Source organism: Lissotriton vulgaris, chromosome 6 (assembly GCF_964263255.1).
Source record: "Lissotriton vulgaris chromosome 6, aLisVul1.2, whole genome shotgun sequence".
Lineage (NCBI taxonomy): Eukaryota > Metazoa > Chordata > Amphibia > Caudata > Salamandridae > Lissotriton > Lissotriton vulgaris.
Window position 1 is genome coordinate 217,958,764 of NC_141694.1, and position 24,117 is coordinate 217,982,880.

General features: G+C 50.7%; 1 protein-coding gene and 2 non-coding genes across 3 annotated transcripts in view; all 3 read right to left on the reverse strand.

The window, feature by feature from the left end:
- The window catches only part of LOC147707040 (protein eva-1 homolog C-like), a 739,660-nt gene that overhangs the window by 261,985 nt on the left and 453,558 nt on the right, over nt 1–24,117 (reverse strand). The gene's annotated exons all lie outside the window — the stretch shown is intronic.
- On the reverse strand, nt 10,126–10,232 carry LOC147707041 (U6 spliceosomal RNA). Its single transcript, XR_015296920.1, has one exon. It is a non-coding gene; the product is annotated as a U6 spliceosomal RNA (small nuclear RNA).
- On the reverse strand, nt 10,803–10,921 carry LOC147707042 (5S ribosomal RNA). The gene has a single exon (XR_015296950.1). It is a non-coding gene; the product is annotated as a 5S ribosomal RNA (ribosomal RNA).

Sequence of the window (24,117 nt, forward strand, 5' to 3'; positions counted from 1 at the left end):
CAATTGTCGGGGATATTTTGCCCCTGATGCTACTTCCGGACTAAACCGGCCTCGCCCAAAATGGCGCTGGTATCAATGGAAACTAACGGATGCCTCGTGGTGTTCCTCAGCTAATGAAACTTGATGTACTAAGATATATATATATATATACGAACCATTGCGCACTCGATGATAAAGGGAGGAGGGTTCACTTGGCGAACATTTAAGAAGGGTTCCGTAAAATGTTGATTTCAATGAACAATTTATTTTTGATATTTGTTGTAACTGATACATAACGTCGCTCATGATGCACACCCGCGGTTTACACCTAGGAAATGTGATTACGATGAGCTTGACTGTGTTTCCATTTATGAACTGAAATGCCCCTGATTCCTTCGTCACGCAATGAAATGTTTTTGGTTACTTGCAAATAATTAATTAGACCTTTTTTACATGTTCTTGTGCTACAAAATAAACCCCTACTGTATGTGCTTCCATCGACGACATGTCAGGCCAAAATATGAATTGCGCTCTCACATTTTACGTACTGAATAATTCTAGCAAAATAAAGGTCTTAAAAAGCTCTGGATAGGCATCGCATACTTTTGTAAATGCGGGTATCGGTGGGAGGGTTTTTTCTGTGCGCAACTGTTCTGCTCTTTTTTTAAGGTTATCCGAGAAATGGTTGTTCGGCCCTGGGTTGACGGTCGAATCGAAGGTATAATACGCTGCCTCCAAGATATGCGACTAAGCTCGGGAACTGACGTATGAAGAAGGACCTCGACTTCTGAGAATGGGTAAAGTAAAACGGTGTAATTGATAAAATGTTATAAAGATATGGTGGTCGAAGGTACTAAGGTACAGGGTTGAACGAAGAACTGATATGCCTTAGAACATCACAGCTTTGGGAATGATTTAGGGATCCCGATGGCCGGATACATCTACAAAACCGGGTACCTCACGCTAGGCACCTCTGATTCCTCTTTTTTAGCGTTTTCACTACACTCGATCCTTAATGCCATCCTCGAACCTCCCCATGAACAACCTATCACATTGCCTGCCCCCATGACTTTAGGAAACCAGAACCCTAAGGGATTATATCCCGAAGAGATAAGTACGAGTATGTGGTAAGTAAAGGACTTTCGTGCCTATACATTTGATGTGTTCGAATGTTGTCCCCCTACCCCCCCCTTTTTTCCCCTTTTTCCCTCTGCAGGTTACATTAGAATCCCGATTAGAGTATCGTAAGGGATCTGGAACCACGTCACGCCCGATGCATGAAGACGGACTAGCGCTGCAAGACGGCACAACAAGGACGCTCTACCCAATGCACGACCTTTTTACCTGATCTAATGCTTTTCTGTCCCAAAACTGCATGCTTTCTACATCCTAACACAGACCCGAAACGTCTAAACGTTAGGTCATGCACTGAATAGCCCAAACAATACACGGTCATTCCCCATGTCACACGTGTACTGTTTGGCCTATTGTCTGTCTCTCTCTCTCTCTCTCTCTCACTCTCTCTCTCTCTCTCTCTCTCTCTCTCTCTCTCTCTCTCTCTCTCTCTCACTCACTCTTCCACCCCTCCACACTTTCCTTCTTCCTAGCAACTGGCACCTAATTGGCGAACCTGGTGCACCTCCTGATTGGCCCCAAATACCACAAGTATTTGCACAAATTTGTCCTAAATAAAATTGCATCGGTACCACGTTACTACCTCTCCTTTTCTATTAAAATATGGATGAAATTTAAATTGGCCGATAGGAAAGGGACAGGTAAGACGACTAAGGTTCCCTAAATTTGACCCTCTCTCAGGGAACTATTTGTCAGTGGCTTCCATGATAAAATGTGTCTGTGGTAATGCGACCATCCCCATTGCAAATTGTCTCCGTACCCCAAGCTGTAAGAAATGATCGAGACACCCCCATCTGCCCAAAATGCCCCCAGTTTGGTATCAGCTGCCCTGAACGAGAGCTTGAGAAACGCCCCTTGCTCCGATTCGCTGTGCTCCTAATCGTTTTTCATAAGATCCCACCTTCCCCGAGGATAAGTTTAATAATTATCGCAAACCACCCCCCGAGTTTTTGTAGTAACCAGGTTGCGAGGATTTATATAGAAAGTTAGAAAGATGCATGCAAAGGTAAAAATTAGATCGAAAATCGAAAGACCTTGTTGCTGTAAGCCTTGCTGAAAATAAGATGTTTTGATGTAATGAAGACTTGTTTAGCCTATGTTCATCCCTCAGAAGGATGCCTATCAGACTATGGTGAATAGCACGTTGCACTTTTTGTAAAATACAAGGCCCTGAAGACCAGCCTAGCCTTGCAAGACTCGTACTAGGGAAATGGGTCTCTGCCAGAAAAACTGACATCTACTATAATAGACATATGACAAATGAACGTAATAATCATCAGAGCGTCAAAGAATTAGCCAACAAAAGGAAGTTGTAAGGAATCCAGCAAATCCATCATCCATTGTTTATACCTTAGCCGCAAAAATCTCAAATGTAGCGAGTGCTTACCCCAGTTGCTTGGTGTTGGGAGAGAAAATAGATTTATGAAATTACCTTTTTCTGCAAAATCTCTAAAGACTGTCTTTTCAACACTCATTTAAGGGTATCACTGTCGGAGGGGAAAGAGACCGGATGTGGGAGCACGCGGCCTGACTGCGGATGGTGGAACATCAGCGACGGAGGCCGAGGCGAGACCACAGCAGTAAGGAGTCGCAGGACGGGGCACTGTTCCAAACAAAGCTAAGGAAAGGGCTGACCTGAAGCCCCTGCTCTATGATCAACGTGTGCCAAAAAGTCCCCGCTCTCTGAACATGGTTACGGACCCGCCTGTCGCAAACCCTCCGTCCCCCTGATCTGCTCCCGACTTGGCCTTGCTCCATCCCCTCCTCCTCCGACCTACCATAAGGACTGTTCACACCCGCACCTTTCCACCCGAACTCCCAAGTTCCTCCAAATCCTACTGAGCTACCCAGAGAAGAGTACTCCCTGCGTCAGAAGGGAGGGAGCTCCGACTAAATAGACCACGAACTATGTTAATCCCAGAACGGTGACCTAGAACTCCACCAAGGGTCGCCCCCGAAGAAAAGATAAACAAAGTCTGTGGTTCTGCCCGCTACCAAGCACCCTGAAGATGATGGAAGCAGCAGGAAATGCCCACCACAGAGACTCAAGAAACGAACAGATCTCACAATTCTGGAACAATTGCATTTTCCATTGCAAAATCTATGCTCTGCATTGCGGAAGAAGATGCACCTACTCCAAAACCGTAACGCATTCCTCCTACGAGGTCTGACGAAAACCAAACAGAATGCACCCCTACCCGCAGACCCCCAACAACTCAATCCACATGAACATTCCTGTTGATAGGTAATCCAGGTGCTCAACAGTGCCGACAGAAGACGACAAAGGACAACGAGAACTCTGATATATTTTTTACTGTATCTCCTTTCTCTCCCAATCACCATTGGACTGACTGTGCACCCGCCGTATACAAAAAGGACTTACTTATATGATAACATACCAGTTCTTATTCTGTGACCTGTACCCAACGCCCTCGCTACATAATTCTAGTCTGATATTGCATTACGATGACTTTTTCTGCAACCAACTTAACGATGAACCCGCCTACTAAATGATGAGACTTTTCAATATGATGTTTATAATGTGATGTTTATGTACAGTTCTTTCGCCTAAGTCCCCTCTCCCTTACTTATGATCGCTGCATATAGGTGTAGATAGGAAATAGGCCAGCAAGATGTCTTGGAAATGTTAAAGGGAGGACTGTGGAAAATAAATACAAACTTGGTGAACATTATCGGCGCCATCTTGCCCCTTTTCCAAGCCCATTCGTGCGCGTAAGCGGCAGCCATTTTGAGCACCATGGCCTCCCTGCCCCTCGCTGATAGCCAGCGCGTCTCTCTCTCTCTTAACCTCGCAAGCATTCCCCCGCACGCTGACAACCCCCGCTCTCTCATGCCTTGGGTCATAAACCCCTCTTCAGCGCAGTTTCACCACGGAATCCCATCCTGTTCCCAACGCGACACCTCCCCTCATTCCTTTCATGGCCTCAAACCCTTTTGATGCAAACCCCCTTTTCCTGTGTCCCCGTTTGTCTTCCCTGTTCCCAGGCCGCCACCTGGCCCTGCGGATACTGTTTATTACCCCGTACAGTAGGAAGTTTCCCCTCCCCATCAAAAGACCCCCGAACCGATCAAAGCCCCCACCCCATGAGATCCGATCAACCCCATGCATTCCGTGAATCGGCGGAATGCCCTGCTGTGCGACAACCATCACCTGTTGTGACCGGGGTGGGGAATCCAACTGTAAATGTATGTGGGAACGGGTCTGAAGGGGAGATTCCGAGGATGTTCTTTCAAGTACTAAAGTATTGCGAGAATGTGTTATGTGCAATAAAGGTCGTAAACCCTAGTATAAGAGGCCAGGCCTCAGAGATGTGGTTAGAGCACCTCGTGACGATACTTGCTGTCTGAATTGATGTGTTCTCCTCCGGAGAGAATAAAATCCTCGTTTCCTGCCTTCCAGTCTCCAGCGCCTGCTTCTTCATTGATTAATATTGGTGGGTCATAGAGGCGATACCGCCGGGCAACATAAAAGGGTCTTTGGTTACCGGTTGTCTTTGGAACCCTTTTTAACAGAGGGTCATTCCTTTTTCTTCATCAATACCACAGAGCGTTTTTTTTTTAATCTAACTCGCTCGCTCGCTTGTTATTTTTTGGGGGGGAGACCCCCCCAGCCCCCCCAGCCCCCCTCCCAACCCTCCCCCAGCCCCCCCAGCACGACTGGACGGAATACCACGTCTCCCCCCAACCCACGCTGAACGTTTTTTCGTGGTCAAGACGGTCGTTGAAGGCTCCCTCGTTGAAGAGACGTTTGCGGGGTAAGTGGATCGTTTAAAACGTCAAGCGTGGAAAAGACATCGTTGTAAATGATGTTTCCCGTTAAGAGCTGTTCCATATTTGTTTTCACAACAGGTTTTATTGTTGACAGACATATTGTATACATGGCAAAGGTAAAGATGTCAACTTTTACAATATACAGTTGTCGAAAATAGGAATATGCAAACATCTGAATTAAATGCAAATAAATATTAGAAACAAGAAACATTGGTGTCACAAGGTCTATATATATGTTATCGTACAAAATCTCCAATCGTAATATTGGAGTACAGGTATGATCATTCTCGATATTAGTACCCAGCATTAGGTCTTTATGGCAAATATTCATTGCCTAGTGTAGGGGAGACAGGTTCAAGATACAAACCCCGATAATCAACCCACTGCTAAGAGCTGTTCCATATTTGGGCCTTTTTTCCCGCCTTTGAACATAAGGTAGTGTCAAGTCAAGTCAAGTCAAAACCACTTTATTCGATATAAGGTAGTGTCAATGTCGAGGGTCAACATAAAATGAAAGAAAGACGCTTGATATGAAAAGAGAGTCGCATTGTTAGCTAAATATAAATAATGTTTGAGTTATAACTAAACTAAAGTAGTTAACACATTAAAAAAAAGCTATAAATACAGTTCATTCAATACAAAAAGCACAGGTACCAAAAATGGGGGTTTGAAGGTTGAGGAACAGCAGCCCTCTTATTTTCAGATATTGCTTACACCGCAAAACATATTCTCCCAGCACCCCTTCTTTTTCAATGTTTAAAATAATTTATATCCAGCGCACTATTCATAAGCCATTTTAAGCCATTTTCAGAATATTCTGTTGATACCACTTTGCTGGATGTTGCCTCTGTGGAAGAAACCTATCTGTTTCTGCGTGATGACGTCGCAGACAGAGAAGAGGTGGAAGAGATGCTGAACGTTTAATGTGCGTGAGGCGAGCGAGCTTCGCCCCCCTTGAATCTTGCTATTTCACAGGTGAACCAAAGCATCTGTGAAGATGTCTTCCTCTACTAGCACCTGCCAGCACCTCTGGGGAATGGGCAACCACATATGTACTAAATCACTGAAAGCATGAGAGTGAAAATACGATGAACAGGAATACAATGCGCCTTAACATTTTATAGTGGATCTAATTTAATTTAATAAGAGGATAGAAATATTCTGAAACTCTATATGGGAGGTTTCAGCAAAAGCAGAATTAATAGCAAGCCGAGCTCTGAGGAAACCGTGGCTGCTGCAGGTGGGGCTGAGCCAAAATTAAAAGGCTCCCTCCCAGTTCATGCAGGCAGGCAGCTAGTAGATGTATAAAGAGGGTCCTACAGCCATGGACTGCTTTGGTGGAAGTTCCTTTTGGCGAGGAAGTCAGTAGATAGTTAAGTTCTAAAAGGGAGATGGTGAAGAAGTATAGGAGGACAACAGGTGCATCTGGTCGTGGGTATCTCCTGGATGCTTCTCAAGTAGCATGACACTCGATGCCCACAGAGGGATGCACAGCCTTGGATCGGCTTGATGGCATCTTTAAAGGTTTTTTCTTTTTCATGATCACTTTAGCAAGAAATGTTCTCTCATTTATTGTAACTGCTGACAACCGTATATTTATTAAAGCTGTCAGCAAAGAGCAAAGACATGCCTTTAACGGTTTTCCTCCGTAATCGAGGCTTAAATTATCGCAGTTTGGTACTAACGCCAGCTTGACATTTGAAATATATAAATCGTAATATTATTATCTGTGACTTTTCACTTATGTCTGCTGTGAACTGATTGGCCACTGAAGTCTCTTCGACTTCTTACCTGGCCCTGAGTCGAATTTTGACAAACCTAAAGGAAGTAAAAACACATGAGAAAAAAAGTCTTTAATGGTGTATGGAACTATAGCAGTTGGTGCTTCCATAACACAGATCACAGGAGTATTCACAATATTCACAATGACAAACCCATCTGGAGCTATAATCAGAGCCTAATTGGAGCCGGTGGTTGCAGGTGATGGCCACTTACTTTTGTGGACCAGAACTTTGTTTTTCTGCATCAGACCTTGACCCAGAGCAAGAGTGAGATAAAGAGACAGAAGAGTAGGGTGGTGGAAGAAAGAGCCATGAGGTTGAATCAAAAGCAGGCAGCCTTGGTATTTAGCAATCCGGGAATATGGCAGCGCTGGTGGTAGGCTTCGAGGAAAAACTTTGGGTCCTGCACTTAGTTGTTTAATAGAATAACAGAACTCATTTTAACAGATGTCATTCTGAATCTACAAAGCGGTTGGGACTGAGCTCTGTTGCTCTTATACTACCATCAACCTCCCACCCATAGCATCCAGTACTTACCCACTCACGCAAACAGCCACGTCACACTGGATGAGCAGAAAGACGATTGTGGCCATGGTAGGAGGTTGGCAGTACTCATGTTATCGACCTCAGATGGATGAACGGCTGAGTGGACTTGCTGGGATTTGAGCCTGTGACCATGAGGTTGAACACAGGCCCCTACAGTGGAGGCATTAGTGCACTAACCACCAGATTCATCAAGAACACATTTTGCGATTCTTTAATAGCGAAAAATACCGATTCGCTATTAAGGAATTGCAAAATGGAATGCACCAAGAAATCACAAAAAAATAGCGATTTCTTAACATTCCTTAATTGCGACTCGCAAATTGCGAGTCGCAATTAAGGAATACCTCCCCATTCATTCCTATGGGCCTAGAGGCCCATAGGAATGAATGGGAAGACAATCTCAATTTGCGAATCGCAATTAGCGATTCGCAAATTGAGATTGCGATTTCAAGGGTGCAGGGGTGTCCAAAGGACACCGTGTTGCACCCCTGAAATTGATTTTTGCACATATGTTACGCACACACATGCCCTTAGGGCATGTGTTTGCGCAACATGAAACTTTGAAAAATGCCCTTTAGTGCATTTTTCAAAGTTTTTGCAAATTACCATGAAGTTGTACTTCATGGTAATTTCCGTGCCCTTTTAGCAAATTCGCTATTTTTTAAACTTTCATGCATTGCATTTAAGGAATCTCAATTTGAGATTCCTTAAATGCAATAAATCGCAATTTAGCGAATTCTCTATTTGCGATTTTTGCATTTGGGATGATTCATCCCAAATGCAAAAATACAGGTCGCAAAGGGGCAGATTCTGAGAATCTGCCCCTTTGCGAGCGGATTTTGGTTTGATGAATCTGGCCATAAGCCAACAGACCCCGCTTTGAGTTTCTTGACATTAAAATCTATTTTTTCTTTAAATCAATGTTTCTTGCAGATTGGCGGGGTCCCAGCACCTTCTCCTAAGATAAAGTTTTTGGAAAAAACAACCTTTGGAAAAGCCAAAATGCCTGCAGCCAAAGTCAGACCTATTGACTTTGTCAATGCTTATTCAGCACGGAGTTTTGTCTTTATTATGAAAGAAATTTTAAAGGGTGGGTGACAATATACAGATGCTAATATGCGTCAGAGCTCCAATGGGAGTCAGAAAGACAAAAAGACTCGGAAACAGCAGAGACCGAACACTTCTGGCCCAACCTCGTGTGAAAGGCAGTGATGCCCCGGTTACTTACCGGTAATCTTCATTACTCCGAGTATAGTCTTCCTCGCCACATGAGTTACATAGTGAGCTTTAGCTCCACAACAGAACCCTCCAAAGCAAAAAGAAACCACCTCCCACCCCCTCCCAACATGGCCGACCAGTCCCACCTGACCTCTATAAGAGGCGGGCCGGCCCAACCAATCAGCCTGATCTACCAAGCAAACAATGAAGCCGATAGCCAGACAGGGAGGGGGGGAGGGAACTCATGTGGCGAGGAAGACTATACTCGGAGTAATGAAGATTACCGGTAAGTAACCGGGGCATTACCTCCTCGTTAGTCTTCCTCGCCCCCTGAGTTACATAGTGAGCAAATACCCAAGCCAACAAGGCTTCATTGACCACCATAACAACAACACCACACGGTGATGCAGAGAAACCAACCCAAGGTTGAAGTATAACAACTGAAAAGAAAACAGGGATCACAGGAAACCTGAAATCAAGACCTCCAGGAAAAGAAGGCCAACCAGGAGTCGCAGCTCCAGCACTCAGAACGGCCCCAGCGAAGTCCCCCCCGGGACTGCTAGATACCCACGTACCAGGCGGGGGACGACCACGCCGAAGCCAGATAAAACTCCACAGAGGAGACACCCCTGAAGGGGGCCCAGGGAACAGAGCCACACCCCGTGGACCGACCCAGGACCCCCGCCGGATCCACCGAACCCAGCAAAGCGTAGGGAAGGATGCTAGCCTGTGTAAGCCAGCGAACCAAGGCGGAAAGAGAGGGCTAGAGGCCCGAACGAACCGGACCCAAAAGACACCAATAGGCCATCCCACCGGGAATGGGACGACGAGCGGTCAAGAGAAACCAAAACCGCACCCCGGGCAACCAGCACGGACAAGAGAGGAACCTCGCCGGCAGGAAAAAGGCGGCAAAGACACCACCCGAGCCCGGTACACCAGGGAAGGAACCCCGGGAAGGAAACGGGGGACACGCCGGAGGGACAACCAGTCCGGCAAAACCCGCAAGAAGGGAGGGGAGCGGAGGCACGACCCCCGCACGCCCCTCCGCCCAGCAGACACCACTGCTACCAGGAACAAACCCACCGAAAAGGTGAGGAACCGCAAAGCCACCGAGGCCAGGGGCACCAAGGGCGGACCCCGAAGAGCTCGTAGAACGAAAGAGAGAACCCAAGGGGGAGACAGCCAGAGCGCCCGAGGGCGACGGAAAAACAAACTCCGGAGCCAAGCGAGCCACCAGGGAAACCAGCCCGTCGAACACCGCACTGCGGAAGGCCCGCAAGGCAGCCCATCGGGCCCCCCCCCCCCCGGGAAGAAGGGGCCATGCCCAAGGAAAACCCCTCATCCGGGAAATCCAAGACCCGCAAGGGGTCCACGGAGGCGCGGGCATCACAACGCGCCAGAATCAGGCCTGCGGACGGAGTCAGGCCAGCCGAAGGAGCCGGCCAACACCGACACCGGACCAACCACGGAACGGGAAGAACCGGGATCCGCCCGCAGGTCTGAACCGCCAGCTCGCAAAAGGAGAGGGTACCAGGGGCGGCGGACCCCGCCGGGAACCCAAACAGGAACGCCACCCGAATGCGAGTGCCAACCATGCGTCGGGGCCATGTCAAACTGCACCGTAACGTCCCATCCACTTGCAGCTGAAGCGAGCACCCAGGAGCACCCCGGCCCGGCTAATATGGAATGCTGTACGAAATCGCGTATCATCCTTGCGCAGGGGCCACGCAAATCATCTCAGGATCGTTCCAAATTTAGCGTACGTGCCGCCGAAGCGAGCACCCAAGCGACTCCAGCAGAGGACCCGCGATAACAGAGGGCACGGGGGAAACGCGTACCGTAGACCGAAAAGGTCAAGCGAAAGACAGGCCCACCACAATGACCCGGGCGGAGAGACCAGAACTTGGGCAGGAGGACCGAGACCCCCTCCGTGCACAGAGCCACCGGAGGCCGAAACACCACCGGGGTCGGGGCGAGACCAGGCACCGAAGGCCAGAACCGACACAGTCGAACCGCCTCCATCAAGTCGGCCCCCGGGGGAAAGACCGCCCGAAGGGACAGGACAGGCACCAGGTCGACCGACCCCCGAAGCACTGGTGCAAAAGACGGCAGGCCAGGAGGACTGCCAGCAACCCCCGAAGCACGAGGAGCTGTGAGACTGCCGGAGAACCCAACGACCCCCAAACGCCCCGGCCAAACCCCCCCCGGAAGAACCAGAGGGAAGAACCGGTACCAGGCACACGACCCCCAAAGGAGGACAAGCCCGAGACGGGGGCCGAAGGGACCACCGCACAAAGTGCAGGGAGCCGACGGCGGAGAGACACCGCCTGAAGAGACGCCCACAAAAACGAAAGCCTACAGTACCTGGTATTCCCAGGGGGACTCCCATCCAGGTACCAACCAGGCCTGACCCTGCTTAGCTTCTGAGATCGGATGAGATCAGGTGCTGTCAGGGTGGTATGGCTGTAGGCTCCATACAGGGAACACCCAGACCCCCACCCGGCGAAGGGAGCTCCACCAGGCGGGCCAGGAGCACAGTCCCCACCCACGGGCCCAGAAAATTCCACAGGCGAGACAAGGGAAGGAGAAGGCACCCTAACCTTCCGAGAAGGCGGATCCCGCGGAAAACCGCAAGACTGGACACCGGCCAGTAAGCCCAAAGAGCCCAGGAGCCCTGACAGCAACGACCCAAGAAGGGACGCAACGGAGGCGACAGCCCCCCCCCGCCCACCCCGGGACTCCCAGGGAGGGAGATGGCCGAAAGCCAGGATCAAGGGGCGAACAAAACGGGAGCGGCCGTACCAGCCCGAGACCGGGAAAAGCCAGTCTTAGTAATAGTGCTGCTGAAGCGAGCACTCGAAAACCCGGGCCCGAAAGCCCAGAACACCCCACGTGAAGGCTGACACCCCGAGATCCGGGGGAATGACGAAGGGCCCCCTCCCAAGAGAAGGCGAGACGCCCTCACCCCTAGGGACGTACAATACCGCTGTGGAACCCCTCCAGGCTCTCCCTGTGAGGCGTCCACACCTGGGCACCCACAAGGTGGATGCCAGGCAACTCCAGCGTTGTGGGGGCCCCCCTGGAGACGAAGCAAGCTATAGCCCCGAGTAGCAGAGCGGGACTCCATGGTAGGAATCGGCCCTGGGGCGAGGACAATCCGGTCGGTGGAATTTACGAGCCCAAGACCCGACGAGGCGGGGAATTGAACACTGGCCCCGAGCTAGACCTCCGCATCAGGGTCTGCTGCCTATTCATTGAGCCACACTTCTCCACAGCCTGGCGCGTGACCACCCAGCACAGGGGCCACGCCAAAACTTCCGTCGCGTAAGCGACCCAAGAAAAGCGCACAACACCCCCTAAGGGTCTCAAGGCGCCGGAAAGAATGCCTAAAGCCTACCGCGCCCGGTATTCCCAGGCCGACTCCCATCCAGGGACCAACCAGGCCCGACCCTGCTCCTTTACTGATAGCGTACGATACCAGGCGCTTACAGGGCGGAATGTCCCAAAGCCGCAGTGGTACCCTCTGGCACAATCAGGTGGAGGCAAGGCAACCTAAGCCTCGTGGGGGCCGTGCATGCGACAAACACACGCCATTGCCCAGAGAAGCAGAATGGGAGGCCACGAGTGGGAAAGGCACCGAGGCGAGAAAAAAACCGGGTGGCAGGGGACCGACCCCGGCACCCGGGCCAAACCACCATGGGATAGCCCTGCAGCCCTGGCAGGAATCGAACCCGAGAGGGTTGTCCGCACCAAAGGAACAAGACCTACCTTAGAGCCATAGCCCCTCAGTATCCCACGTAGTAAAAAATGCAGCCGCAGCGAGCCCCTCCGGAAAGGGGAGGCTCCGTCGATGGTGACGGAAGAGGGGCCAGGACTATATGAGGTCGAGTATGGCATCCTGGAGAGGATGCATCAGCCCATTGAGCCAGCAATCTGGCTCCACGCCCCAGACCGCACAGTCCGCGGGGGAAACACGGGCACCCGGATGACAACCGGAACAGCCGTTCCTGAACGCGCCCCAGGCGCCGGGGACAATTCCCCGCCTCAGCAGAGCCGCCCGAGGACGGCAGATAACAGCGGAGTGGGTGGCCAACAAAACAAATATCACTGTGCAGGAACGGATCCATCGTGGGGGCAGACCCACCACGGCATGAGCCTCACCTGTGAGCTCCAGCGCCTCGGACCCTGTACCCTAAGGGCGTCAGCACCGCTCCGCGTGCCGCCGCGCCTGTCGCCTGCAAGCGAACCTACAGCCCTGGCCGCTACAGAGGCCGCACCTGGCCGAGCGATGCCCCGCCCCCAAGAGGCGGGAGGCATCCGTAGCCAACCCAGGAAATGCTAGAAAACCCCGTCAGGAGGCGGAAGCGACCAGCGCTGTGACCCCAGGCTGCAGACCAGACACCCGGGTCCGACCAGCAGAGCTCTCGAGGATCGTAGTACCGAAGAACAACGGTATGGGCAAGCGCCGAAGCGACTTAAACGTAGCGCGTCACTCCGGCTCTGATTTCCGCCGCAGGCGCCCTGCGAGGGGCAGGGCGCGCGGATTTAGCAGCGCCTAGAAAGACAGAGCGGATTGGGGCACAGCCAAGAACATGACCCCCGTGTAACGGTAACAGTGACCAAGGTCCGGCGCCATCACCCGGGTAATAAATAGCTTGCCTCGTGCGAGGCATGTTACACGTAGGCCGGCCAAAACACGGGGGCATGGCCTGGGGTCGCACACTGTGACGCGTATATGGCAAAAGACTGGAGACGCCGGGGATTGAACCCGGCGCCTCCTACATGCAAAGTATGCGCACCACCACTGAGCAATTCTTCAGCAGACAGGACTACCAGGGAAACGCGCCGCACTAACGCATGCAGGGAGAAAGCGGATAGCGGAGTCGTAAAGAGCGACACCATCATTGGAATCGGCACCGGGACGAGAATATCAGGTCCGTAGGTACAGTCCACTGCTAGAAAGCATGAGCCCCCAAAGACCCACGCCAGGCGTTTCAAAGGTAACCGGGGCCCCAGCATACATACAGGAGAACCCCCAGTGCCGGACCCAAAGCCCACTTAGAGGCCAGGGTCCATTAGTAACGAACAGGGGATACAAGGGAATGCCAAACACCCCACATCCCCGGCCGCCCCCCCCCCCCCCTGTAAACCCCTGGCACGCTATAGCAGCACCTAACCGGCCCCACAGGACCGGGGGAAGGAAGAGGGGGGGGGAATTTTTAGGCATAAGGCACCAGAGACCGCTAGAGCAGGTCCACACCCTAACACCCCAGGGCCAGCTCACGCCGGCCCATCTTACCTGAACAGTGCTCTGGAGAGAATCGTGCAGAACAAAAAAAACAGGCTGATTGGTTGGGCCGGCCCGCCTCTTATAGAGGTCAGGTGGGACTGGTCGGCCATGTTGGGAGGGGGTGGGAGGTGGTTTCTTTTTGCTTTGGAGGGTTCTGTTGTGGAGCTAAAGCTCACTATGTAACTCAGGGGGCGAGGAAGACTAACGAGGAGGTAATTGCCTCCACAGTGTGTACTCATATTAAACGTGCTGCGAACCAAACTCAAACCACAACGCATGCTACAGAGTTTTTCAAAGACCCACAGTCTCAGAAGGACACTCCAAACACAAATCCCCTCCCACAAGCTCGTGACTGACAGTGAATGTGCGGAGTGTACAAAATATGACAGTGGACTGGCTGCCCCGGGTGATTGAGCAGAGTCAACAGCAGGGCCAGGAGAAATTAAAAAAAGACACTTTGATGAATCATTCATAAGAAACTGAGCAGTTTTTAAAATGACAGCAGTAGTTTACCGATGTAATTTATTTTAAGATACAGCGGCGCAGCCGTGCTTGAGACTGCCAGCTCCCACAAAGACCCTTTATGCTTCATCAGGGCGCTGAACAGAGACATGCCTCAAGTGGGTTCTCATCTGAGGAAAAGCGACCACCCTCATGTTCAATATTGACCCGTAAGGTCCCCACACTTTGCTTTTTAGAACCGCAGCTTGACTTGCCACTCATTCCATCAAATGACGTCATTTGGGTTCGGGATGAAAATATTAACATTCCAAGCAAGAGGGTTAGAAACGAAGGTCAACAGAATGTGTTAAACCTTAGGAAACATAATGATGGGCCATATGTACAAACACATTTTCCCCTAGACACAGAATGGGTAAAACCCTTTGATACATCTTGTCCTATATTCGCTGCTTTAACAGCTATAAAAACAACAAACTTTCAAACAAGCAACTGAAGCGTTAGTGGAAAATGGTGCCAAAAAGTGTCTCAAAATGGAGTTGGAATAAGCATTATTTCATGTGCAAGTTATATGGCCCTCCTTGAGATAAATAGAAAACATTAAAGGGCTCATCCAGTGTACAACAAAAAAACTGTGGGACCGATTCACAGAACTAACTTAAGACAAAATCCTAAACTTACTACCATTTTGGTATTCACAGAAGGCACTTACTCATTTTGGTATTCACAGAATGCACTTACTCATTTCTGTATTCACAGAAGTTAGGAGTCCTAACTTTAGGACTCCTAAATGCCTTCTGTGAATACCGAAAGTCTTAAAGTTAGGATTTTTCTCAGTTTAGGAGTAGTAAAGTTAGGACTCCTAAATTCCGTGAATACTGAAATGAGTAAGAGCATTCCGTGAATACCAAAATGAGTAAGTGCCTTCTGTGAATACCAAAATGGTAGTAAGTTTAGGATTTTGTCTTAAGTTAGTTCTGTTAATCGGGCCCTGTTTTTCCAGTCCTGCATCTCTACTAATCAGAAACAATAGGTATTCCAGAATATTTCTTTGTTTCATGATGTGTGCTTGGGTTTTGAGACGTATTGTGAAATCATTCACAGGATTGTACCTTTAAATACATAGCAGGCGCTCACCCTTTTAATGCAGAACATCTGTATTCCACTAACTGTAAATATGTCCGCCTGGAACCATAAGCCAAGCAATTTGTCAGGAAGAGACGTACACATGGAGAATATCATTTGTAAAAATGTTAATGAATAAGTTAACCGAAGGGATTTTTCCAAACTGCGGTTCTGGTGTGATACATTCATCATGTCCAAGTCTACACCACGAGCCCAAGAAGCACAGAAGGGTTTAAAGGAAAGGGAGTGTGTTTATTATGACGTGGGAGCCATGCGGTGGTCGACGCGTAGGCGGCTACTGTACGCGCTAGTGGAAAGGCTGAAGATTTTTCATTTCCCTTGTGGGTATACAGTAGCTGCAGGAAATCATATGCAGCTATCACACTTTTGCAGATGTTTTTTGGATCTTGGTCAGGGTGAGATCTTTACCAGTCCATGTTAAATGATAGAATTAACGCGTTCACACTGATTTGTGGGTTGAGAAGGCGTAGCCAAGCTTCTCCTTCATTGGACACGCGCAGTGTTGCCCCGATACACTACATTCCCTCTAAAGTGGTCTCTTAATACATGCAATCTAGCAGGATGTGTGCCCCAGAACGTTTCACCGTGCCCTACATGTCTCTACCCCTGGCACAATGGTGCAAGGATGGCAGGAGCTGTTGTCATGACGAAGTGTAAGCGGTGTGGCCAGTTTTTTGGTGACATCGAGGTTCAGGTGTCCTAGTGGGCAAATATTGGTCTCTATCCCTACCATGTCTGTGGCCTCCACTGCGGTCATCACTCAATAGCCCGTGGAGCCAGTAGCGGCGGCCTCGAAGGTAAAGTGGTAGGGCAGGGGATGGCTATCAATCAATCAATCAATCATCGCATTTATATAGCGCACTACTCACCCAGAGGGTCTCAAGACGCTGGGGGAGGGGGGTCCGCTACTGCTCGAACAGCCAGGTCTTGAGTTGCTTCCTGAAGGCGAGGTGGTCCTGGGTCAGGCGGAGGTGGGTGGGGAGGGAGTTCCATGTCTTAACGGCGAGGTAGGAGAAGGACCGTCCCCCTGTGGTGGCTCTTCGGATGCGGGGGACGGCGGCGAGGGCGTGGCTGGTCGATCGAAGCTGGCGTTTGGGAGCGTAGAAGTTGAGGCGGCTGTTGAGGTATCCTGGGCCTTGGTTGTGTAGGGCTTTGTGTGCGTGGGTGAGGAGAAGGAAGGTGATTCTCTTGTTGACCGGGAGCCAGTGCAGGTCTCTCAGGTGTCCGGAGATGTGGCTGCGACGGGGGATGTCCAGGATGAGTCGTGCTGAGGCGTTCTGGATCCGCTGGAGTCTCTACTGGAGTTTGGCGGTGGTTCCGGCGCAGAGGGAGTTGCCGTAGTCCAGACGGCTGGTGACGAGGGCCTGCCTGACCGTCTTCCTGGTCTCGGTGGGGATCCACCGGAAGATCTTACGTAGCATGCACAGGATGTTGAAGCACGACGAGGAGACGGCGTTGACTTGTCTGGTCATGGAGAGGGAGGAGTCCAGGATGAAGCCCAGGTTGCGTGCGTGGTCTGTTGGTTTGGGTGCGCTGCCTAGGGCGGGGGGCCACCAGGAGTTGTCCCAAGCGGCGGATGAGGATCCCAGGATGAGGACTTCCGTCTTGTCCGAGTTCAGTTTCAGGCGGCTGTTCTTCATCCATTCGGCTACCTCTTTCATCCCTTCGTGAAGGTTGGCTCTGGCGGTGGCGGGGTCGTTGGTGAGGGAGAGGATCAGCTGGGTGTCGTCGGCGTAGGAGATGATGTTGAGGTTGTGCTGGCGTGCGATGTCTGCGAGGGGGCTCATGTAGACGTTGAAGAGGGTTGGACTGAGCGAGGAGCCTTGAGGAACGCCGCAGATGACTTCGGTGGCTTCAGATCTGAACGGAGGGAGGAGGACTCTCTGTGTCCTTTCGGCGAGGAAGGAGATGATCCACTCCAGTGCCTTCTCCTGGACTCCGACGTTGCTGAGGGTTGTGTTTAACAAAAAATAATTAAAAAAAGGCTTCCCTGACGCTCTACCCCCCGTTGCCGGCCGCATCGTTGCTCCTCTCATCCCAGAAGTGGATGGGCTTCACTGCACAGGCCCCCCACCCAATCCAGACGCTGTTCTCGTGCTATACATAGCATGAGAGGACCACCTGGGTTGGCCTGAGCAGGCTGGTGTAACACTTGCTCAGGCACAGAGAGCCTGCAGCTTTTCTCCAACCCGGCTGTACAACACAGATGGGTTGGAGAAACCGAAGTGCGCATGTCTATTTGAACGGCCTAAGACGTCTAGCCAAACTGACGTGCGCAGGAAACTGCCTTTACAATGCGGTCTGAGCCACGCATGCCATTTCCTCGCAAGCGTAACAAAGCTTGCCTGAACCACACATCTGCCTGGTTAAGGCAGATATCGGTCTAGTGTCTGAATAAGCAGAGAGGAACAGGAAGCTTTGGACATGGGCAGGTAAGTGGGAATGGGGCCGATTTTGGGGTGGGTAGTTTTTAGGCATGGGGTCTGTTTCAGGGTTCAGGATGGGGGTCAGGAAGTCTTTTTAAAGGGGGCAGGGCTTTAGGGCTTAGGGTGTGGGGTAGGTAGTTTTTTTTAAGGGGGCAGGGTTTTAGGGCTTTGGGTGGGAGGCGGCTAGTCTTTTTAAAGGGGGTCGCAGGGTGGGGGTGGGCGGATATTTTTAAGGGCAGAGCCAAAGTACGTTTTAGGGCTCAGGGTTGGAGGGCTGGGGTTTGGGTAGTTTTTGGTAGGGGGCAAAGATTTAGGCCTCAGAGCGGGGGAAGGAAAAGGGGTAGTTTTACTGGAAGGACGGGTCGGTTTCAGGGCTCAGGGAGGGGGTTTGGGATAGATTTTTTGAAGGGGGCAGGATTTTAGGGCTCAAGCTAGGGGTAGTTTTAAGGGCAGGGCAGGGGTAAATTTTAGGGCTCAGAGCTGGGGGCCTGGGGTCGGGGTAGTTTTTGGTAGGGGGCAGGGCTTCAGGGCGTTGGGTGGGAGGCGGCTAGTCTTTTTAAAGGGGGTCGCAGGGTGGGGGTGGGCGGATATTTTTAAGGGCAGAGCCAAAGTACGTTTTAGGGCTCAGGGTTGGAGGGCTGGGGTTTGGGTAGTTTTTGGTAGGGGGCAAAGATTTAGGCCTCAGAGCGGGGGAAGGGAAAGGGGTAGTTTCACTGGAAGCACGGGTCGGTTTTAGGGCTCAGGGAGGGGGTTTGGGATAGTTTTTTTGAAGGGGCAGGATTTTAGGGCTCAAGGTAGGGGTAGTTTTAAGGGCAGGGCAAGGGTAAATTTTAGGGCTCAGAGCCTGGGGCCTGGTGTTGGGGTCTTTTTTGGTAGGGGGAAGGGTTTCAGGCCTCAGGGTGGGCAGGGGGCAAGGGTAGATTCAAGGGCAGGGTGATGTCAGTTTCAGGGTTCAGGGAGGGGGGGCCGAGGATGGGGGATCGGACTTTGGGGTTTAGGTTGGGAAGAAGGGTCAGGGTGATGGTAATTTATCATGCATATCCCTTTAGCAAACAAGCCTTTACAATGAAATTAGTTGTAAAGACATGCGTGGTAAAGGCATGCATGGTAAAGGAATGTATGTTTAAGACGCATTTGTGGTTGCACCACGTTACAGAGGCAAGCGTGGTTCAGCCATGTGTGCTTCTGTCATACAACCGACATGTGCACTTATAAGTGCCTCCCACTCCTCCCTACTGCTGACGTGGCTCTAGGCAGCATGGCCCCGCTCTAACCTCAGCTCGCTGGCCATAAGGTAAGAAAAATGATAATACATTGGTTCCATTAATATTTTATTTTTCAGTGGGGCGACGTTCCTTCGCCACGGCGGAACCTGGGAAGAATCTGAATGTCAACAAAGGCCACATGATGAAGTGCAAGATATGATATTGGACAGTGGCGGCTCGCACAGGTAACGCTGTGAGGCGGTGAGGCGGGGGCAGGGCTGGGTGGGGGCTAGTGGAGTGTGAGATACGATGGGAAAGTGGATAGTAAAGAAATAAACAAATAAAAGCACTTACTTTGTGCTGGCAGCATCACTGAGTCGGCGATGCTGCGAGTGCAAAGTAAGTGCTTTTATTTATTTATTTCCTCCATATTATCTCCACTTTCCCGTCGTATGGCACACTCCACTACCCCCCACCCAGCCCCGCCCCCGCCCGCCTCATCGTCCCACAGCGCTACCTGTGCGAGCCGCTAATGGTATGGAAGGAGGTATTTTACCACCTATTCTCTTTGTGTCATGCACCTACGGTTTTAATGTAAATGACCCATCCCTGCATCAGGCATCAGCGACAGGGAGGTGATCCTATTAGGCCACTGACAGATTGGAGAAAGGAGCCAGCTGCCAGCCAGTTCCTCATGCCCCACACAGACACAAGCCTTGGCCACCATTGTCATTGATATAGGATTGTAGAAAGGACAGCCCCTGCATGAACATCTGCCCAACACCCACCCTTTTATCGATGAAAGTCACCCCAGAATCAAGCTCATTTTTTAAAAACTCATCGATCAGAAGCTCTTCAAGCCATGATCTGTTCTGTTTAGCATAGAGTGCTTTGAAGAGGCCTATCAGTAGCTCAAAGCACTATACAGGGGGGAAAAATCAACATGACAACACAAAGACATTTTATGTCTTTGTTTGACTGACCGATTGGTTTCACTTTAAAGCCGAGGGCCCGTCAAAAAAAGAACAAATTCTGAATTTTAAAAAAAATATGAAACCGGAGGTCGCAATGGGTAGTGAAGCCGCAGAGAAAATACATGCTGAACATGAAAAAAAACACTGGGCCTGGGAACAATCACGGACCATTTTTAATCTTTGATAAAATCTGGTAAACTGTTATTGCTCAGGGCCTATTTTTCATCGAAGTATTACACTTTCTTTTTCTGTCAACCAGTGGCTGTATTCAAGTAGCTGAATATAAGTCGTTTTCTGTTGCTTTTATCTTCTCGTCTGAAATCTCATTTTGATCGTTACTCAGGCGTTCAAGTAGCTCTCCATTTTTTGGGGTACTGCTGGCTGATGCAAAAGCAGGCTTTGCTACGAAGCACCGGCGCTATGATCACTTGGCGTTCTTGAAAAGTTGAGATAGCCCGCCTGAAGAAGGTCACAGAATAGTAGTGCAAGAAGTTAGTCAAAACTTCCCAACAAACTTTTTCCGTAGCATATACCTTGGCAATGATAACATCTGGAAGGGCCCTTTCCCAGAAACACTAAGGCTCAAAGAACCACTGAGCAAAGAGTAGGTGGCTATCCAGTGGTGTAGCTTGGTCAGTAAGATTCGGGGGAGTCGGGGTGGATTTAGATTTTCCAACAATCACGCTGCCATATAATGTTAAAATACATTATACAACAAGCAGGGCCCATGAGAGGGGCTTAAAGGACAGTGGAAAGGGAGAGGAATCCAGTTTGGTAGGGGTATCAAGTGAGGGATAACACGATATTTTGTAAAATAACAAACTTTTTTGAAGACTTTCAAAACAGAGAGGGAGAGAGAGTGTGTGTGTTATTGTCTGTGTCTATGAAAAACTCCGACAGACACCTCACCAAACCCGACTGGAATCACCTGTACCCAACTATTTACAACAAAATACATTTATTTTTACCCTCTGAAGCTGCAATAAAATACATTTATTACCCCCTGAAGCTAACCCATGTGCTTATACGTTGTTTATGTGCCCAGTTCCTAAAAGTCTTTTTGGGAAAATCAGAAACGTATTGATTTTCTTTTTTTTTTTTTTTGGTTTTTGGAAGACCTTTATTTTGCACAATTTTGTCATCATACAGATTACATTTTGCAGCGCACAGGGGCCAGCCGGGCAGAGAATAATCAGGTAAATCCTTATCTGGATGACACAGCCATTTAGCCGGTAACCCGGGGGTTCGGCGGCGAAACTTAAGAAAATGCATTTACAATCATCTGGTATTCAGCTTAATAAGTGACAGGTCTATGACTTTGTCTTTTATTATCAATAAGAACAGTGCAGGTTTAATCTAGCATTAGTGCCATTGTGGACATCGCTCAAGTCCCCACAGAGAGCCTAGGAATCCGCTGAGGCTAGTCAATAGTGGGGGAACTGTCGATAGACAGATCACCAGATTCGTGTTCGTAATGCTTACGTGGGTGCGGTAAAATGTGTATTGGTATAGCTCACTGAGGCATAGAAGCAAGCGTTTATGTTCGGCGGAGCTAGTCTACAGCCGTTTTAGTTAAGGCCCGGATATCCGGCAGTGTGGTGCATGTGCATCTCCCCAGTGCTGTTATTGGGAGGTTGCAAAAACTGAGGCGGTGGTCAGTGTACGGCGCAACATATCCTTGGCTAGTGTGTGTGAGGTTTAGGACGAGTCCGCACCTTTTGTAGTCTGTAAGCGTTGTCGTGTCTCAGCAGTCGGTGGGTAGCGTGTGTTCAAAAAGGCATCGCTTCGTGTTAGCGACATAATGCGTCCGTTGTCTTCGACTGAAATAAGAAAGGGGCCTGGTCGGGGAACATGACCAGTAAACTAACTGTTCCCTATGCCTATGCAATGGCGGGAAAGCCTGGGGTTGGGAAGGCAAGCGAGGTCGGGGGGGGGGGAGATCAGCATAGGTTCTTGTGGGGGGTCAGCTGCTGCGAGGCGAGGTATGGCGGGGTATCCTGCAGTTTGAAGGGAGAAATGTGGGGGGGCGGTCAGCATGGGCGTAAGCAGGCTGAGGCGAGGGAAGTGTTAGGCGCGCAGCGCGGTGTGAGTGTCAGTTGCATGGCGGAGAGGTATAAGTGCCAGTATCTGCTAAGGTAGGGCTTAAGGCCGGAAGAGGTGAGGGGGTGGGGGAGAGGGGTACAGTGCAGTGATCGCTTTTAATGCTGGCTGACGTCGTAGTGACGACGAGGCCCGTTATCTCAAGTTATCCCCTGCTCCGGGCAGGTTCGCTGGAATGTTTTAAGGAGGTCATCCCAGAGCTGAGCAATGGGGAATTTGCGGAGTCCCGCAGTTTCCTCACCGTGCTTTCCGCCCGTGCCCAGTTGGTAAAGGAGGCGTGCCAGTGTCGAGTGCATGGGGGGGGTCGCGGCCTTCCAGTCGTTAGTAAGCAGGCGCTTGGCCGTTATGAGTCCCATGTCCCTGAAGCGCGTCTGCACTTTGTTAAGTTTCGTGCGCTTGTACAGTCCCAGGATGCATGCCTCCCACGTGTGTGGTATCTGCTCGTCAGTGTTACGTGTGAGTAGCGTTATGACTTCGTCCCAGTATGTTCTTATGTCAGGACAGTGCCACAGCATGTGCAAGAGGTCTGCTCCAGTCAGGGAGCAGCGTTGACAGGCGGCGTCAGTGGTTGAAAAGTATCTATTCATTTTGTCGGGCGTGAGATAAGCACGGTGTAATATGTAGAATTGAATAATTTTGAAGCGGGGGTTGCGTGGGATATTCGTTGGTTCGGCTAAGATCATCGCCCATTCCTTATCAGTCCAGTCCCTTCCCCTGTCTGTTGCCCACTTTTCCCGTAGCGGCAGCGTGGACGGTTGCGAGTGCATCTGTAGGGCCTGCGCCAGCCAGTGTATGATGTGTGAGCCGTTGCCCATAACGTGCAGATACTGCATGAAGTTGTGCATCGGCAGTTCCTCTGTCATGTCGCCCCAGGAGGCAGTAAGCGTTCGCAAGAGAGACGCGTGTAGTAGGAACTGACCAGCTGGGAGTTCCGTGCTAGCCGCTAAGTCCGCGAAAGTGAGCAGTTCCCCATCTGCATACAGGTCACTCAGCGTGTCCACCCCTGCCTGTGTCCAGCTGGTCAAGCGAGTCTCAGTCAGTGCGCCCGTCGGTCCGGGAGTGCCCAGAAGGGGTTAGTATCGTGGCATATGGTTTCGTTGCCCTGGTGAGTCGTAGACATCGCAGGAAGCACTTGCGCGCCACCGCAAGGTGCAACTGGGAGGGGCAGGGAGTTCGAGTTATCGGATGGAACAGCGTGCAAATTTGTGCTTGCGTCCAGGCAGCAGTGTCCAAAGCAGTATCTTCTAGATGGTTGCCGCTGAGCCACCCCGTCACCCATTGCATCTGTGCCGAAAGGTAGTACAGCTCCATGTTGGGAACCGCCAGGCCTCCCGATTCAGTGGGCATGTACAGCTTGGTCAGCGCCACACGGGGCCGGCCCGCATTCCAGATGAGGCTACGCAGTAGAATCTCCAGATCGCGAAATTTTTTAATGGGCACATACGTGGGAATATTGGCGAAATAGTACAGCAGTCTAGGCAGCACAATCATTTTGGTCAGTGCTATACGACTAGGCACGTTGAGGGGTAGGGTGTTACAGAAGCCGATTTGCGCCCAAACCGAGGCGATTGTCCGCAGGAGATTCCCCTCCAGGACGTCTATTGGGTCCCGGTATATTTGTATCCCTATGTATCGGAACGTGGTGGGGTACCATTGCAATCGTCCTCCGCCCAGGCGGATGTCGCATTCGGGCGTATCCGGGCTAAAGGGATAAGCCCCCGATTTGGACCAATTAACTCGTAGCCCTGACATCTCCTCGAATGTTTGGAAGACGTCAGTTAGGGAGGCAGGGATGTCGGAGGCAGGGATGTCGGCTATGTCTCTAATGTACAGCAATAAGTCGTCTGCATATAGCGACACTGCGTGCAGGCCATCCACCAGTGGGATCCCCCATTCAGGTCCCTGGGTCCTGAGGATTGTGGCCAGGGGCTCCATGGCCAAAGAAAACAGTAAAGATGACAAGGGGCAGCCTTGCCTAGTGCCCCTTCGCACCGGGATTGTGTCTGAGAGTAGTGAGCCTGTGGTTTGTCATACAGTAGACCCACCATGGCTTCATAGCCTCTCCCT